General features: G+C 43.7%; 1 protein-coding gene across 1 annotated transcript in view; it reads left to right on the top strand.

The window, feature by feature from the left end:
- The window catches only part of RERE (arginine-glutamic acid dipeptide repeats), a 222,064-nt gene that overhangs the window by 29,011 nt on the left and 177,058 nt on the right, over positions 1 to 15,995 (top strand). The window lies entirely within an intron of this gene.

Consider the following 15,995-nt stretch of genomic DNA (forward strand, 5'->3'; position numbering starts at 1 on the left):
TGGACTTGACAAGTGCACATAGTTTGGATCACAGCAGGTGCCTAGAGATACCTGTTGGAGGGAGGGGTGGGCTGCTTTGGCTTTCAGATTTTGGTTAAAGTCAGGGATACAGTCAGAATCAGTGTTCCATGGCCTAAAGCTGGCAGTGGTCAAGGCATGCTGCTTTTGCCCTTAGGTGTGCTGGGTGATCACAAGAGTAGGGTGCTTTCCTTCCCTCCTCTTTCTTTATCCCTTTAAGTGTTATTACCTGGGGAAAAAGACTTTAGTAAACCCAGCTGAAGTGTGGATTGAGACTGCAGTATTATCCCGTCAGATGTGAATTCCTTACCAAGGGTGCTTCACGTCATGTTAAACTCATCCATTCGGGGCTAGATTAAGGTAATTGATATTCTTAGATGCCTTTAAAAAACAGTCTGCATGCTATTCCACTGTTACTCCAAACAGTTTGTCCACATAGATAAGCTGAATGTTTAATCTGTTTCAGCTCCATCCCTTCCTCTGCATGCCACGTTCTGCTGGTCACAGTGCCATTTAGGTGGGGTTTTAACTTTCAAAAGCTCTTTAAAGTTATCGAAGGTAACAGCTTATCTCCTGTATCTTTTGACATGTAAAGGCTGACAAGACCAAGCCATATTTCCTAATGCTTAAGATCTTTCAGATTTGCATGTCCAGTTTACTTTGCACTTTGTATGTATCTACAAGGGGTTATTCCTGTTTTATTCTTGCGTGTATATATTCAGGGGCTTTTAGCTTTGAGTTGAAGTGGTTAATGCATTCCTTCTAATGCTGGTAGCAGCTACCCAGTGTTGAAATGTTTTTGCTGGAGGGAGTTTCTTCCACTAACTGCATGTGTCTAAAGAGCACTGATGTAATCAGAAGTGGTCCTGCAAAGAATGGCCCAAGTCCCCATCAGTAGTTAAAAAACACCTAGTAAAGACCCTGTTTGCTCTGTCCTCTAAATAGAGATGGCACAACAAAGAGTACCAAAGAAAGGGTGTTTTTCCTGGTGAAACCTGCTGTTTGTGTTCTTTGCAGCTGTTGCACAGGCAGTATAAATTGCTGGGAGCGATGAGTGTACTTCTGATGCAAGCAAGAAACAAGCGGTGACAGGCAGTGGCAGCTAATCCGTGTGCTATCTGTATGGGAGAGCATTAATGTGGAAGATTGCACCGGTCATCTCTCTTGCATTAATATTAGTTAGAGTCACTGTCAGGAAAGGTCACAGTCTTGCTGATCCAATGTGAAAGCTACACAATCTTGTTAGCAGATACTGTACTGCACAAAAGAGGATTACATAGCAATAATAGTTCATAGTGTATCTCTTCATTGCTCCGCAAAGGAGATTGATTTATTTTCAGGTGTGTGAATGACAAGATTCAAAACGCAACTTATTTCCGTAATAAAAATGTGCATTTCATGTAATGCTTGAAATGTGCTCTTCTAAATAACCCTGTAATGATCTACAAGCTTGCCCTGACTTAAGAAGATTAAGGAATTAATGTCAAATTACAGGCATAACTGGAAATAGTATTTACTGTGTTGAGTAATCAGGAGAGGTCGCTGGTTGGTGAACACTAAATGTATTTGTGAGATGCTTTCTTCTTAAAGGAAGAACCACAATTGTTATAATACATTAATGTAACTATGGTGTGAGTGTGTATGAGGGAAAGATGGCATTGGCCAGGGATGCTGGTTTGTCCAGGCTTGGCTAAGGATACAGGCAGATCTGCTCCGTAGCTGACGGTGTCAGTTTGGTTCTACATCAGTTACTTATGTACCAGCAAAGTCTAGAAAGAGGAACGGTTTCACAGTCAAAGTATATATGTGCAGTGGGTTACTGTTGGTGTGAGGTAATGATAAAATGCTTAAGAAGATTGTCTGTTACATAATACTAATGGAATTATGGATGGCTAAACACATTAATAGAAGGGAAGGAGAAAATGCAGAGACTTCAGCTGTGGGAGGCATAAATGTTGCTGCTGAAAGCCATGGCTTAATTTCAGTGTTTTTAAATTCAATGGAGCTGGTTAAAATGAACACGTAACAGGGTTTAGTTTTCCTTGCTGTAAATGGCTTACCTTAATCTTTCTGTTTTGGTCAAGTGAAAGGGAAATGAGGTCTGAGGAAATGCTCTTCAGTGGAAGATGGGAAAGCCACTGAGATTACTCAGCTGTCAGTTGAATTGCAGGTAGTAATCTTTTAGGTGCACAGCAGTTTGCTTTGATTCTGAAAAGGGAGCAGTAGTGGTTCTACAGAAAGAATGGGTTGTGCTGAAACAGTGGTCAGGCTATTGATCCTTCTGGAAACAGGAATCTGTAGGCAGAGATGTAGTGAAGATTCATAGCTATCAAAAGCTCTTATGGTAGATGCTATTTTCAGCTGCTGTTCTCAATTATTTGTTCATTTTCATGTTCAAAGGTACATAAACATGGATGAAGGCATGAGTTTAAAACTCCAAATTGCTTCTTAGACAGGCAGCCACTATAAAACTGCGGACTTTGTACATGAAGAAGTATAAAGCTGTGAAAACAAAGTCTGGTAGATGTGTTAGCTGTGTATGACCTTAAAAGCTGTGATATAACACCTTTTGTGTCTCAAAACCCACTAAGTTGCAAATGATATTAATCTAGCAATGTTTTACATAGTTTGGTACTTATTTCATCAGGGTATGGCTAAAGATTACAGTCAGAATGATTATATTTAAGGCTTGGGAACGTGATGATAACAAGTGTAGAGAACTGCTTTTAGTGTGTATGATGGAGACCCACATGGATGTATGTTTCTGTTTGTAAAAAGGATGCAATTCTGATATATGGATTAAAACCAAGAAAAAGACTCACATGTAGAGTTTACAAGGAAGATGCAGCTTTAAGTCTTTAAATACACTGAACATGCAAGGGTTTCAATGATGTGCCTGCAGTCTAGGTAGCCTAGCCTCGTTGTGCTAGCTGTGAAATAGCTCTTGAGGCTGTGGAGTCGAGTTTTGGACTCGTATCTGTTAGGCAATTGCAAGAGCAGCTGTTATTTTGAACATTTCTCTTGCAACAAGTATCTCTATGGAAGATAACTTGTGATGGAAGCTTATTGTAGGCTCGGTTTCCTGTCTGTTCATATTGCAAGCCCCCTTTCTGACTTCTTTTCCCCAATCTTTTCATTTTGCTGGCAGGGATTTAGCGTGTTGGAGAGACAAACGATTTTCTTCTGCCTTTTTGGCTTTGAGCTTGTGTAAAAATAAAACCCACTGTTGGTTTCACTCCTCATTGCTCCTGTGATTTACCTTAAAGGAAAGGGTTGGTTGAAGATAACCCTGAATTCTCACAGTCCTCAGAGTTCTTACAGTTGCTGCGGGGTCCTCGTGATCTTCCTGTATCCCCATAGATGAAGGATGAATGTCCTCTTCAAGAAAGATTAGAAGGATAATCATAGATTTTCTGAAGCAGAAGATAGATCTCCAGTATGAGATGTGAGTAAAGCTTGAGCATGACCTGGTATGTTTACTTGCTTTTCTGCTCTAGGAAACATGGCCCTCAGCCTGCAGAATGGAGATGGGGTGGTAGGTGTGAAGTCAACACCTTCTTCCTTGCTTAGGAACTTAAACTGCCTTCACAGCTCACTAGAAATTGCTTGCAGTGTATGACTTGATCACGGTTCTCAGTCACCAGTTGAGTCTGCTTAATTTGGAGGATTAAACCAAAAAGACGTGATTCATTTCTGCAGTCTGCTTTCAATGCTTTGGGGTTCTTTTCTTTTGCCTTTTTAGAGAAGAAAAGGTGTAAGTGCACATGCGGAGTGATCAAGAAGCTTTACAGCACGGTGTCTGTTGGTGTTTAGCAATGTTTAAAAGACCATGTACTCTTTATAACACTTATTATAGGGAAACTGAATTTGTACAGGTGTAAAATTTAACCTGTGGATGCTGTACTCCTAGAAAAAGCTGCACTGTGTGTAGGAAAAGCAGCACTGTTGTAAATGAATCTTGGAGGAAGTTTAGCTGTAGACTTATCACCAAGTTACGGCCATCCTGCTGGAATATGGGGGTGATTGTTCAACACGGACATTTTACAAGGGCCTGTAGGGACAGGCCAAGGGGAATGGCTTTAACCTGCCAGAGGGGAGACTGAGATGAGCTCTTAGGCAGAAGCTCTTCCCTGTGAGGGTGCTGAGGCGCTGGCACAGGGTGCCCAGAGAAGCTGTGGCTGCCCCATCCCTGGCAGTGCTCAAGGCCAGGTTGGACACAGGGGCTTGGAGCAAGCTGCTCCAGTGGAAGGGGTCCCTGCCTGTGGCAGGGGTTGGAGCTGGATGAGCTTTAAGGCCCCTTCCAACACAAACCAGGCTGGGATTTGGTGATCCCCAGTTGTCTGAAAGAATCAGTGCATTTACTGATACATAATGGGCCTGTTCTCAGCTTTGGTATAAAATACTACCAGTTCTTTAGAAACCTGCAGCTACCACTGGTATGAATTCTCTACATGCTTGAGGGTGTTCATGTTATTAATGTTCCATGTTATTAATAGGGAGCTGGCTCTAGAGGGCGTTCTAAATCAAGAGAGCATCCCCTTCTCGGTCTTTAACATGCACAAATGATGTTTTGCTGAAGGAAAGCAATAACCATTGCTATGCATTCCTCCTGTCTCCTCACCAGCCACATGGCCTCTCCGTGTATTGGAAACATGAATATTGGTGTGGCCTGGGGAATTCATCTGGAAGATGCGTCTTAATTATTTAGCTCTGGGGGGATTCTTTCACAAGCTCTGCAAAGCACTCTGAGCTCAAGCATCCTATCTGCTGCTTTCATGCTGACTTAAATAATTTGGGTGTTTGAAGTAGCTTTGCAGGCCTTTATAGGGCATAAATAAAAGGATGAGTGGTTCTAACTTGATGGCGTTTTCTTACTGCCTTGGACAAGAAGGAAAATACTGCATTTTTGCCTCAATATATTCAAAGAGAAAGAAGCAGTTTCTCGACCTGCTGTGATTTTTAATATTCCTGTCTAGCAGCTAGTAATAACTGGTAGTAAAACGTGTAATAATGTACAAATTCCACACTGAGGTTTCATGGAGGGATCTTTCCCCCACCCCCCCGTTGTTTATAACTGTCCCTATAACACTTCCTTCTTTTTCTTACATTTACATAGGCTTGCAGTCCTTTCCCAAAGAACTGAATAACTCTCCTTGGGAGGGCATTTCCTGCTCAGACATTGTAAAGCCTCAAAGTGCTAACGGTTCATGGCTTCTTGATGTTGGACTGAGCGTAGGATAGTAGATTCCATATCAGATTCCTTTCAGTTTTGCCAGCTGCTGTAGGTTATATATCCAGGGATCAGCTCTATGTGACCAAGGTAGAGTATTAGAAGTGCTGGCAGTGTTTTAGGGCAGTCTGGGTATTGCTGTTAGGCTAACTTCCTAAAGGCAGAGATGAACTGTTTTCAACAAGCATTGTCAAACCTGAAAGCGCAGCATTGGCAATAGCTGCATAGGTACAGAGCAGACTTCCAGGTCACTGAATTCAGGTCGCTCTTTAATAGATTTTCCTCTGAGCATAAGAACTGTTTACCTAATGACTAAAGCCCCTCCGTTGTTGAAGGTCTTACCTAAAGCTGTAGCGGAAGCTCTTGGTCAGAGAGCATTTACATCTGCAAATGTAGTGTCTGTTCACATTGCTCTTCTTGTTTTGCTGCTCCGTGGCAAGATGATGCATTTCTTTTACAGCTTCAAAGGAAGCCTTGTCTTGGGAGCTTGGAGTGCATGGGCTTTCTGATACCTGCACAAGCAGGCAGTGTGATTGTTCAGAGCGCCCTTTATGTTGCATTGAACATCCTTTGCCTTTTTCCCCTGGAGAAGTGAAACACTTTCCCCCTGAATATACAATCAGGTAATACAAAGCTCATAATTTTTACCTCTGACTTGAGTGGTTATGAGGATAGTAATTGTTTCAGCCTGATGGAGATTAAAACTTGTCTCCTATGTCAGTTATTAAATGTGGGAATAGCTGCAGGCTCTGGAATAAGATATTTGATTTACAGTGGAACTCTGTGAAAGGCTGTAACACCAGAACTGTGTAGATTTGTTTGGTATAAAAGCCTCATTTAGGAGGAGAAGCAGCCCACTAGACCATTCCTGGTTGTGATTTCTATTTTAGTAGGCTGAAGCCCGGTGTGGTGATTTGTGCGGCATAATGACGGTAATTCAGAGCTGGAAGATGAGTTGTCTGTAATTTTGAGCCTTTCTCAGCGTTACAGCTTCTTATCAGCAGAGTTAACAGGAGCTGAACTGCCTGTAATACACGGAGGTTTCCTCCTTTCTCAAGTTAAAGGTTGAATTTATTGCAGGCATGTCCGTTTGCTGTTGTTGGCATTGAGGAGTGCTGTGCACACTTGCACATTATTGCTGTGGACGTACTTCTCTGCTTAACGTGGTGAGCAGTTGTTTAATTGGAAAAGCTGTTACTTCTCTTGATCCTGCCTATAGTAAAAATCAATGTCCTCTCTGCGGTGTCAACTAATGGGAATCCAACTCATTGAAGGGTGAAAATGGTTTAATCAACAGAGAGGCGTCTTAAAGGTTATTTAAAGAACCCCAAACCCACAAAGCAAACACCCTCACCCCAGCTCTGAAACTAGTGAGCCAAACACAGTGCTTCCAATGTTAAGGTGGACTGATGGAGGGGGAAGGTTTAATCTGAAATGGATATAATGATATTTGGAGGAGCTATTTGATTTCAGCCTTTCCTTTTAAGCACATGTATCTTCAGCCTTTGGATCAGCTAACAAAAATGAGCTCTAATGATGGGTTTCTTTGTAGTGGAAGCCATGAAAGGCTCTGTCCATTCATTTCACGAACTGAATCTAACAGGATTGTCAGGCTTATTCTTGACCTCATTTGTCCCGTGAGGTCCCCTTATATAAAATATCTATTGCATAGCTGGTTCTTGGTATCTCAAAGTGTGGATTTCCTTGAGAAAGGAAATGAAAACAGCATATTATATTACCCGCTCCTTTGGAAAAACAGGTGGTGGTGGGATTGGGATTGGTGTCTTGTAATCCTGTAAACCGGCTAATGGAGCAAGCAGTCATTGCTTACAGGCCTGTAAAGGGAGGGTAGGGAGTGTACTTCATGTTGCTGTCTTGAAATTGCATGTCCCGTTAATATTTAACCACTGTTAACAACTGTGCTTTACAAAGGAGCCTGGAAATGCAGGCTTTGGTTCGATTTACCTGCCTCTAGGCTCGGAGTTGGTGTTTTCATCCATGTTTGTTCACTCCTGAGAATTCCATGCTTAAAATATTGTACAGCCATGACTTGTACTACCCACTGGCATCCTCAGGGAAGTTTGACATTCTGCATTAGGGACTGTAGTGATGGGACAAGGGATAACAGGTTCAAACTGAAACTGGGGAAGTTTAGATTGGATCTAAGGAGGAAATTCTTTCCTGTGAGGGTGGTGAGGCACTGGAATGGGTTGCCCAGGGAGGTTGTGAATGCTCCATCCCTGGCAGTGTTCAAGGCCAGGTTGGATGAAGCCTTGGGTGCCATGGTTTAGTGTGAGGTGTCCCTGCCCATGGCAGGGGGGTTGGAACTGGATGATCTTAAGGTCCTTTCCAAGCCTAACTATTCTATGATTCTATGACATGTGCAGTGCGAGCTTTCTGGCTGTTCAGGGGTATGGTACTAGCTCTTCTTGCTGCCTGTGTATGGTTACATGAACGTGAAGTTACATGTGTATGTGCTATTGTTGATGTGTTATTTGTATGACTACAAGAAATCTGGAGAGAGGCTTTGGACAAGGGCCTGTTAGGGACAGGCCAAGGGGAATGGCTTTAACCTGCCGGAGGGGAGACTGAGATGAGCTCTTAGGCAGAAGCTCTTCCCTGTGAGGGCGCTGAGGCGCTGGCACAGGGTGCCCAGAGAAGCTGTGGCTGCCCCATCCCTGGCAGTGTTGAAGGCCAGGTTGGACACAGGGGCTTGGAGCGAGTTACTCTGGTGGAAGGGGTCTCTGCCTGTGGCAGGGTTGGAGCTGGATGAGCTTTAAGGTCCCTTCCAACACAAACCAGGCTGGGATTCTAATTGAAAACTTTCACTCTGACGCTTGGTGACTGGAGGTTAGAGCCAGGAACACAGGGGATAACCCAGTGTGTGTTCTGTGACTGCTTAACGATGCCTGCATTAAGGAAATGGAAACAAAGTGTGACCTTTAAATTGTTTTTTCCCCTCAATATGCCGCCCTTGGCATGTTCAGATCCTGAAAAGCAATGAAGCAGATTTTAGTTCATGAGGAAACCGCTTGCCAAGCTTTTGTAGGAGTCTGATTAATGGGTTATTAATGGGTTATTAATGAACTTAAGGTGTAAATACATATTCCTTTTCTCTGGTAAGACATTAGCATGGGAATGCAGTGGTTCCTCTCAGTCTCCTCATCCAAGCCTTGATGCTGTGCTCAGAAGAGAATGAGGCAATGGCTCATAGACCAAACAGAGTAGGAAGTAAAAGGTAGAAGTTTGCAGAGTCAAGTCTCTGCATGGTCCTTGTGGCTTACCTTGAAGTTGCAGTGCTTTGGTGGGTTCATCCGGTGGCTGGAGGAGTCTGGCACTAGATGGCATTCTGCAGCCTGGCTGGGCACCTGAGCACAATGGGCATGGGTCACTCTTGAGCCCTTTGGCTGAAGGAGGTTTCTGCTGTTTGTGTGCAGCAGCCTGAAAGCTGCTTGTTCATTGTTACTTTGGAAACTGGCCTTGCATCGTCTGAAACCCGTACGTGCCGTTGGTCCAGAGATGTTTGCTCTCCCTGTGTATTTAACGTAGAACACGTAAATATTGCCTTAAATGCATGTTTGTTTTATGGAATTGTCCCTCTGTGTGTGTGTGTGTGTGTGTGGTTGAGTTAGGTCTTTATTTGCCATCCGCAGGCAGTTGACTTCATCAAGGATGTAGTGTCTGGAACACAATTTACAGGGGGAAGGAATGGTACTCTGATGTATTACAGCTTTCTGCAAGCGCTGTCAAGGAATTGCATAGGTAACTCTCGCAAATCCTCATTACTGTGTTGCACTGAAATTATTTGGTTGCCTTGTTCTGATGGGGATTATATATTTTAAGGTGTTCTCTCTTAGCTGGTGTAGATTACTGTGTTTTCTCTCCATATCACAGGAAGAGACAAGCAAATAGAGGACCTGGGATGCCTTTTATGGTTAAGTTCTGTGTCCAATAGGCTACTAAAGGAAAACTTGAGCATAGCCAGTATAGCCTTCCTAAAACACTGAGTTAACTTGCGTGTTTCTGTGGTAGCTGCATTACATCTGAAACCTGAGAGACTTGAAGGATGTTCAGCATCAGAACGCAGGCACATGAATGGGATTTTTAAGCCCTGAGTGTGATTTTTATGTTAAATTCCGATAAGAAAGCATCCCTTGTTTTGACAGGCGGCACGGAGCTGATGTACGGTAAAACATACAGCGGGATCCGTTCTTGTGAGTGTTTGATAAGCGAGTGTAAGCCACGCTTAACTACTGCCACCTCTTCATCTCCAGCGTGAGAAATATTGTGAGGCTCCTTTTGAAAGGCCTTTTGGGTTGTTAATTGGTTGATAGGAGCTATCACAACATCTGCCACTTCCTCTTAGTTCTCTAAAAGCCCCGTGTAGGCGGCTGGGGGCTGCTGTGTGAAACGTGTTCCTGCAGCAGTAAATCCCGAGCTGTTTGAAAACCAAATCGAAATCAGAGTCCAGCAAACTGCTTAACGGAATTTGGGTGATGTAAGGGTTTCATCGGGGCCTGTATTGATAGGACAGGGGGGAATGGGTTGAAGCTAAAACAGGGCAAGTGCACGTTAGATACAAGGAAGGAGTTCTTTACTGTGAGGGTGGTGAAGCACTGGAATGGGTTGCCCAGAGAAGTGGTGAATTCTCCATCCCTGGCAGTGGTCAAGGCCAGGTTGGACAGAGCCTTGGGCAGCAGGGTCTAGGGTGAGATGTCCCTGCCTACGGCAGTGGCGTTGGAACTGGATGATCTTAAGGTCCTTTCCAACCCAAACCATTCTGTGATAGCTTAGAGTGTGTCTGTCAGGTGTTCCAAAGTGTAAAGAGACCTTTCTCAGAAGGATAACTGGTATAGTTTCTGAAGTGTGGTACACTGTAGCATGGGCAAGGTAGATACACACCTAACACTTGGTTACCATCCTTACCTTGATATATCTGTATATACTTTTAACGTTCTTAAGAAATACATGTATGTGGGAAAGTATCAGTTTTTGGCATAAACCACTATTTCTTCCTGTGAGGTGGACGTTGTCTTGTTTGCTTACTCTTCAGGAATTTGTGGAGCAAAAAGAAGAGGAATAAATGAAGAACCTTCCCATTATCCCATGTTTTGGGGGATTCTTGAGGGATATGGTGGGGCAATGCCTGAGTTTTATACATGAGGTATCTTACTTGATGCTTTGGGAGTTTCTTCGCCATATAACTGAACTGGAGACGTGTGGTTTCAGACTGTTAACACTGTTTCAAGATTATAGCAGAAACTTCCTGTTTTAATGCTTATCTCCCTGTCTGGAGGGAAAGATTACTGCAGGTATGGGCACATCCTGTGGTCATTGTCACTTAGTCTCTTGTGTTTCTGAAGCCTTTGAATGTGAAAGTGATAACTACCCTAAAACCCTGTGAGCTGTTCTCACGTTTCCCATCTCCACTGTGATTTCAGTCAAAGGCTGTAAATCCATTGCAAACGTCACATATCTGTTCCTTCTGTACTTGGTGCGTTGAGAAAATCTCTTGGTAAAGAATCTGCCTTGTTCTGGGAGGGGGATTGCAAAGGAAGCATTTGGCAGTCGTTTCCGTTCGCCTTGGAGCATGAGCATGCTTTATATTATAATAGTTTAAACATACCACAGGCCGTTGATGGAGGTATCAAGTTTTCCATTCCCAAAGTTACCTTCAGTTGAAACTGGAGGGGAGAGCAGGCGCGTTTCCCTTGTTTTATGATAGCTTTGATAGAGTCTGAAATACACAGTTTGCTTACTTCTTCCTTCCCTTCTTTTCTTCAGCTTTATCCCCCTCATTTAACTATTGAGAGTTCTACCTTGGCTCCTTTTTTGTACAGCTGAGAACAAATGGTTTCTTTGGGGTTTTTTAATCCGTTTATTAAACTTTCAGATACGTAAATTTTCCTGTTAAATACGACATTTTTCTTGACAAATATTTGGATTTTTTTTTTGCCTTATGTTTAAGGAAATACCTTCTGAAATAAATAGTGTGTGTCGCGTGGTCGTTCGGTTCAAGAGGCTGCTGAACAGGTTGATGTCTTACATTAAATAGCACAAAATCTGGCAGACACAACTGGGTTTTGCTGTAATATCCTTGGCTTACAATGTACCGTTCTGTAATGTGGAGTTTCCCAGGGCAGGGATTTTCTACTGAAACATTCTTCAATTCAAATATTTCTCCCTATGGAGAGGAGGAAACAGCAGAGGAGAAATACAGGGGGGGAAAAAAGTGATTTCTGTTAACAGCAAACATGAACTTTTTAACTTGAATTTGCCCTGCCTGGTTTGTCTTATTTCCGGATAGGAAAGCTGTGGCTGGGTTTTAGGTTACTTGTCTCACTGCTTGGTTAAGCTTGTTCACAATATCCCAGCCAAGTTTATTACACTCCATACATACCTATTCACATAAAAGCTTTAATTTACCATCTTGCCAAGCTGCTCCATTTCTCAGCTTGTTAATCTTGCTTTTTTTCTTCCCCCCCCTCTCAAAAGCAAACTGTATTTCTGTCCGAATTCTGTCTTTTCGGGGGTGCAGCTATTGCAGAGCACTGTCCTTGAATTAAGCTATAACTGTAAATAGAAAATGCTGCCTCCCCTTCTATACCTCATGCTTGTTTTTTCTTGGGCTCTTTGTTAGGCCCCATGAAGTCTGGTTTCAGGGTTTACATAGCTGGAAGAACTGAGTCTTCAGCATTTGGAGGGGAAGAATAAGGAGAAGGGTATGGGCTGACACTGTTGCGAGCATCACTTAATTGCATGGGGATTTGAGATCAAACTCCTATGTGGCTGGGCCCTAGCTGTTTGGGTCTGGGTGTATTTTTCCTACCCAACACTTATTAAGCTGGGCCTTCCCATAAAGTCCCGGGATTTCACACATTAGCATGTGAATGGCCTTGCCCTTCACAGCGACCTGGAGTGTTTTTACTTTCCTACTGTGACAGAAATGCTGTGTGCATCCGAGATGCTGTGTAAAAATAACTGACCAGATTGCTTCCAAAGACATGCAGACTGGAGTTACATAGCATTTTCTGCCCTTGAAGTCTCTGCCCCCCATTCTTAAGCTGAATGATGCACTGACCTACAGTAATAGCTTGGCTGCATCATCTGGATAGGCTGAGAAGGAACCTGAGGCAACCTGTGGTTTTACCTGTAACAGGTAGGAAGCACAACAGGGCACAGGTCTTGGGATTTACTTGTTTGCTTTGGAGGATTTTTGTCTGTGTTTGTGCGTGGCTTTGAGACTTGTGCCTCTTGTCGGGGGAGTTTGGTCCCAAGGTGTGACCTTACCGGGGTGCCAAAGGACTTGTTGGTGACAGGTATAGCAAAGGCTCCTGAAATTCTTGGGGCCAGGGGTGATTAAAACCAGGTTGTGGTTCCTCAGTATTCCCTCTGCTTGATGGGATCCTCCTTTCCCAGAACATTCATGTGGTGCCAGATTTCAATAGTGACCTGTAGGGACTTAAAGCTTGAGTGGATTATGTTGAAGCAATAATAACACATAAGTACGGAGAGGGAGTCATAGTTCTTGAACCGTGAAATGCATGATGGTGATGTAATTCAGTTGAGCAGGTTATAGGTTAGGTACTGCTTGGGGGGAAAGAACACTTACCCCAAACAGAAAACAATCAAAACAAGGAGAAACCAACCCAAAAGTTCCAGCCCAACAACAAACCCCAAGCCTCTGAAGGTTCATGGCCTGTATAAAGGGTACAAATTCCTTTTGGGAATTGAGAGAGGAAGGAAATGGTTGATCCACACTTCAGCAGTTATACATGTGCTGATTTTATAAGAAGTGCTGCCCGCTGTATATGTAAACGTAGTGGAGAGGAAGTGGCCAGGACTCTGTTTAACTGTATGTGGAGTCTTATAGTCTCCTTTGGCTTGGATTACGGAATGAAATGGCCTTTTGATTATGTTGAAGCAATAATAACATTGCACTGAATTTCCTCTTTGAGATTACATTGTAGTAGTGTGGAAAAGCACCCTGGTATAACCGTGGAGCAAGCTGTGGCTGAATTAGTGCTGTAGCAAGAGGCTGCTCATAACTCAGTGCATGTTCCCTGTTGAGTACTCGCATGTGCTCACAGATCTGCAAGTGTAGACAAGCCTTTCTCTGCTTTAAAGGAGCTTGTGTGTAGACAGTGGTAACCGTCTTGTCAAGAGCTGGGTATCAGTTACTTCCAGCTGTGTTTACGCTCATAAACCAGTGCATTCTTTGCAAAGGAATCAAACATCACCTCCAACCTGACCCAAGGGTCTTGTGTTTGGAATAGGTAGAGCCTGGGAGCTTTGATGTTCAACTGAAAACAAACAGAAAAGGGTAACAAATACTCCGTGCTCCTGTTGGGAGCAATTAGGAGGTGACCTTTCCCACTAGTAGCCCAGCCTACACTTCCTCTCCTGTGCTGAGGAATCTTCACTTGACCGTTGGCCTTGGGAATCTTCTAGCTTAATTTTCAGCTTGAGCTGCTTCTGCTGGAGGGTTTTTGTTTTCCTGGAGCCCTCTCTGTTGTTCTGGCCGGGAATTTATGTGCCGAGGGTGAAAGGGAAACTGGTGATGAGGGCTGGAATTCAGTGACACGCATGAAAAATAGCGCTGCGGTGATACTAAGCCATTAGCTTGCTCTCTGTGAACCTACTCCCTTCCTCTCCCCCCTACCCAATGCCAAATGCAAAGCGAGAGCTTGATTTATTTCAGAGCTCCACTGAAGACAGTGTTAAGTCCCCTTTTAAAAATAGGTTCAGCTTAGCAGGGGTTTAATGCGTTGCACTTGTTGCTTGCCTTAGCTGGGAAGTCGTGTTGTATTAGCTTTTAGAAAACACTTGGCACGCTCACCTCTCCATGTGTTCTTTAAGGTAGGGTAAAGGCTTCTGGTACAGTTTGTGCAAGCCAGGCGGTGTATTTGAAGCTGCCTTTTTAAAGTGAACTGGATGAGTTAAGTGCCTGACTTCAGAGCTGCTTTGAAGTGTCTGTGGGACCTCCTTGTCTTGGATGTCTCTTAAAAGAAGTTAATTTACCCATTTAATGTGTATAATCTCATTAAGCCTGTTTATGGTTAGTCTGTGTTGCAAGTGTGTACATATCGGGGAGACCTGAAATTGCTCCTTTGGAGCAGTTTTTCTAGAGGGTGAAATGTTTATGCCTTCTTGATGGCTGATTCTGTCAGAAGAAATGGAGGATGCTGCTGATCGATAGTTCTTGTGGCTTGGGGGGAGTAGAACTGTTTAATGTTCCTCAGATTTGGATGCCTGTGTTTAATCCTCTGTGAATATGGGGGGGACTCTTGTGCAAAGCAATGAATTACTCGTGTTTGTTACCAGTAGCATGTCTAGAAAGCAGCACATTTTACAGCCCTCTGATGATATGCTGGCTGTCACCTCAGTGCTCCATCTTTCACGAGCTGCAGTGCGTAGGTACAGGACACACAGTGTTGTAGTGTTCCCAGAGAGCCCTGAAAACCCAAACCTGGGAGTTAATGGGTGCTTTGCAGTCCTTAGCTGTGAGAAGGGTGTACCTGCATGCATGTGTACCTGCCTTTAAGCAATGTTAGCAAGTACTGATAGCAAGTCGAAGCCTTGTTATTATTATTGCCCAAATTTCCAGCTTCTGCTGTTTATTGTCATGACCTTAATGTTTCTTCAGCTAGGTGTTCTATTTAATTATAATGTTTATAACAAATACCAGCTCCCTTGGCTGTGTGCTTAGGCCTGTAGCATGCGGAGAGCACTGTGCTTGTGACCGCATCCCTTGTCTCGGTTCATTATCTGTTAATGGTACTCAACATGACAGGCTTGTTTTGATAAATGGGGGCTGCCAGGAAAACTGGGCTGGATTTTGCAGGCGGTGGAACTGAGCTGGATTTTCATTGTGTAACACCAGAGGTAACACCACACCGCGTTGCGAGAGCTCTGGTAGCACTTGTTCCAAAGCTGTCACGCACCGAGTTGCTGCTCAAGCCCACTCTAAGGTCTCCTTCTCCAGGGTCTATTTGCCTAATGCTTGTGGAGGAGCTTTTGCTCGAGTAGTCTTGATGGGTCTGTGTACGTATAACTCACTTCCCCCCCTTTCTCAGACACGCATGCTTTTAGTATCGCTATTAAAAGCAATGCTGTTGTAAGTAGAACGTGGTGACCAGTGTGTTTCGTGACCAAGAAAAGATTTTAATCTCTTGCAATCCATTTCCAAAAAGCAAGATGAAAAGTCCCTGTTGCAAAATGGAGCTCGAGGCTGTACTGTGTGCATGGTTGTTATTTCGCTCTCTGAAATGGGGGCAGGTCTCCGTACCTCCTAGGAAAGCCAATTAGTGAAAGTTCAGTTGTTTCTGCTGTCGCTGACTGAATGCTGTAGCTGTTGTGTTCATTCAAGGATCTCCAGTATGCCGTATCAAAACAGCTGGGACTTGGGATGATCTCGCTGCCATCCACCACGCTGCTGAATTCCAAAGTTGGGTTGCATTGGATTTGCAAGACTGTGTCTGAGGTTCAAGAATACCCTGCAGTTCCCTTGCTGTGTTCCAAGTACTGGGCGCTCTGTTCTGCGCTGCTTGAACAAATCCCATCCTATGGGATACAAGACATTCTGTATAGATACTTTGAGAGTGTTTTTCCCCTATATACTGACTGTCGGGATTTGTGATCCAAGTGCTGGGTCTTCTGTCCTGAAGGGATAAGGTGTTTCGGAACCAATAGCATCAAGTAGGGCATTTTTCAGATAAATAGAACTTGGCCCGATTTAACTTGCTGC

The sequence above is a fragment of the Pezoporus wallicus genome, unplaced genomic scaffold, assembly GCF_028554395.1.
Source record: "Pezoporus wallicus isolate ANWC-B61680 ecotype Strahan unplaced genomic scaffold, APGP_CSIRO_Pwel_v1 contig_8006, whole genome shotgun sequence".
NCBI lineage: Eukaryota > Metazoa > Chordata > Aves > Psittaciformes > Psittacidae > Pezoporus > Pezoporus wallicus.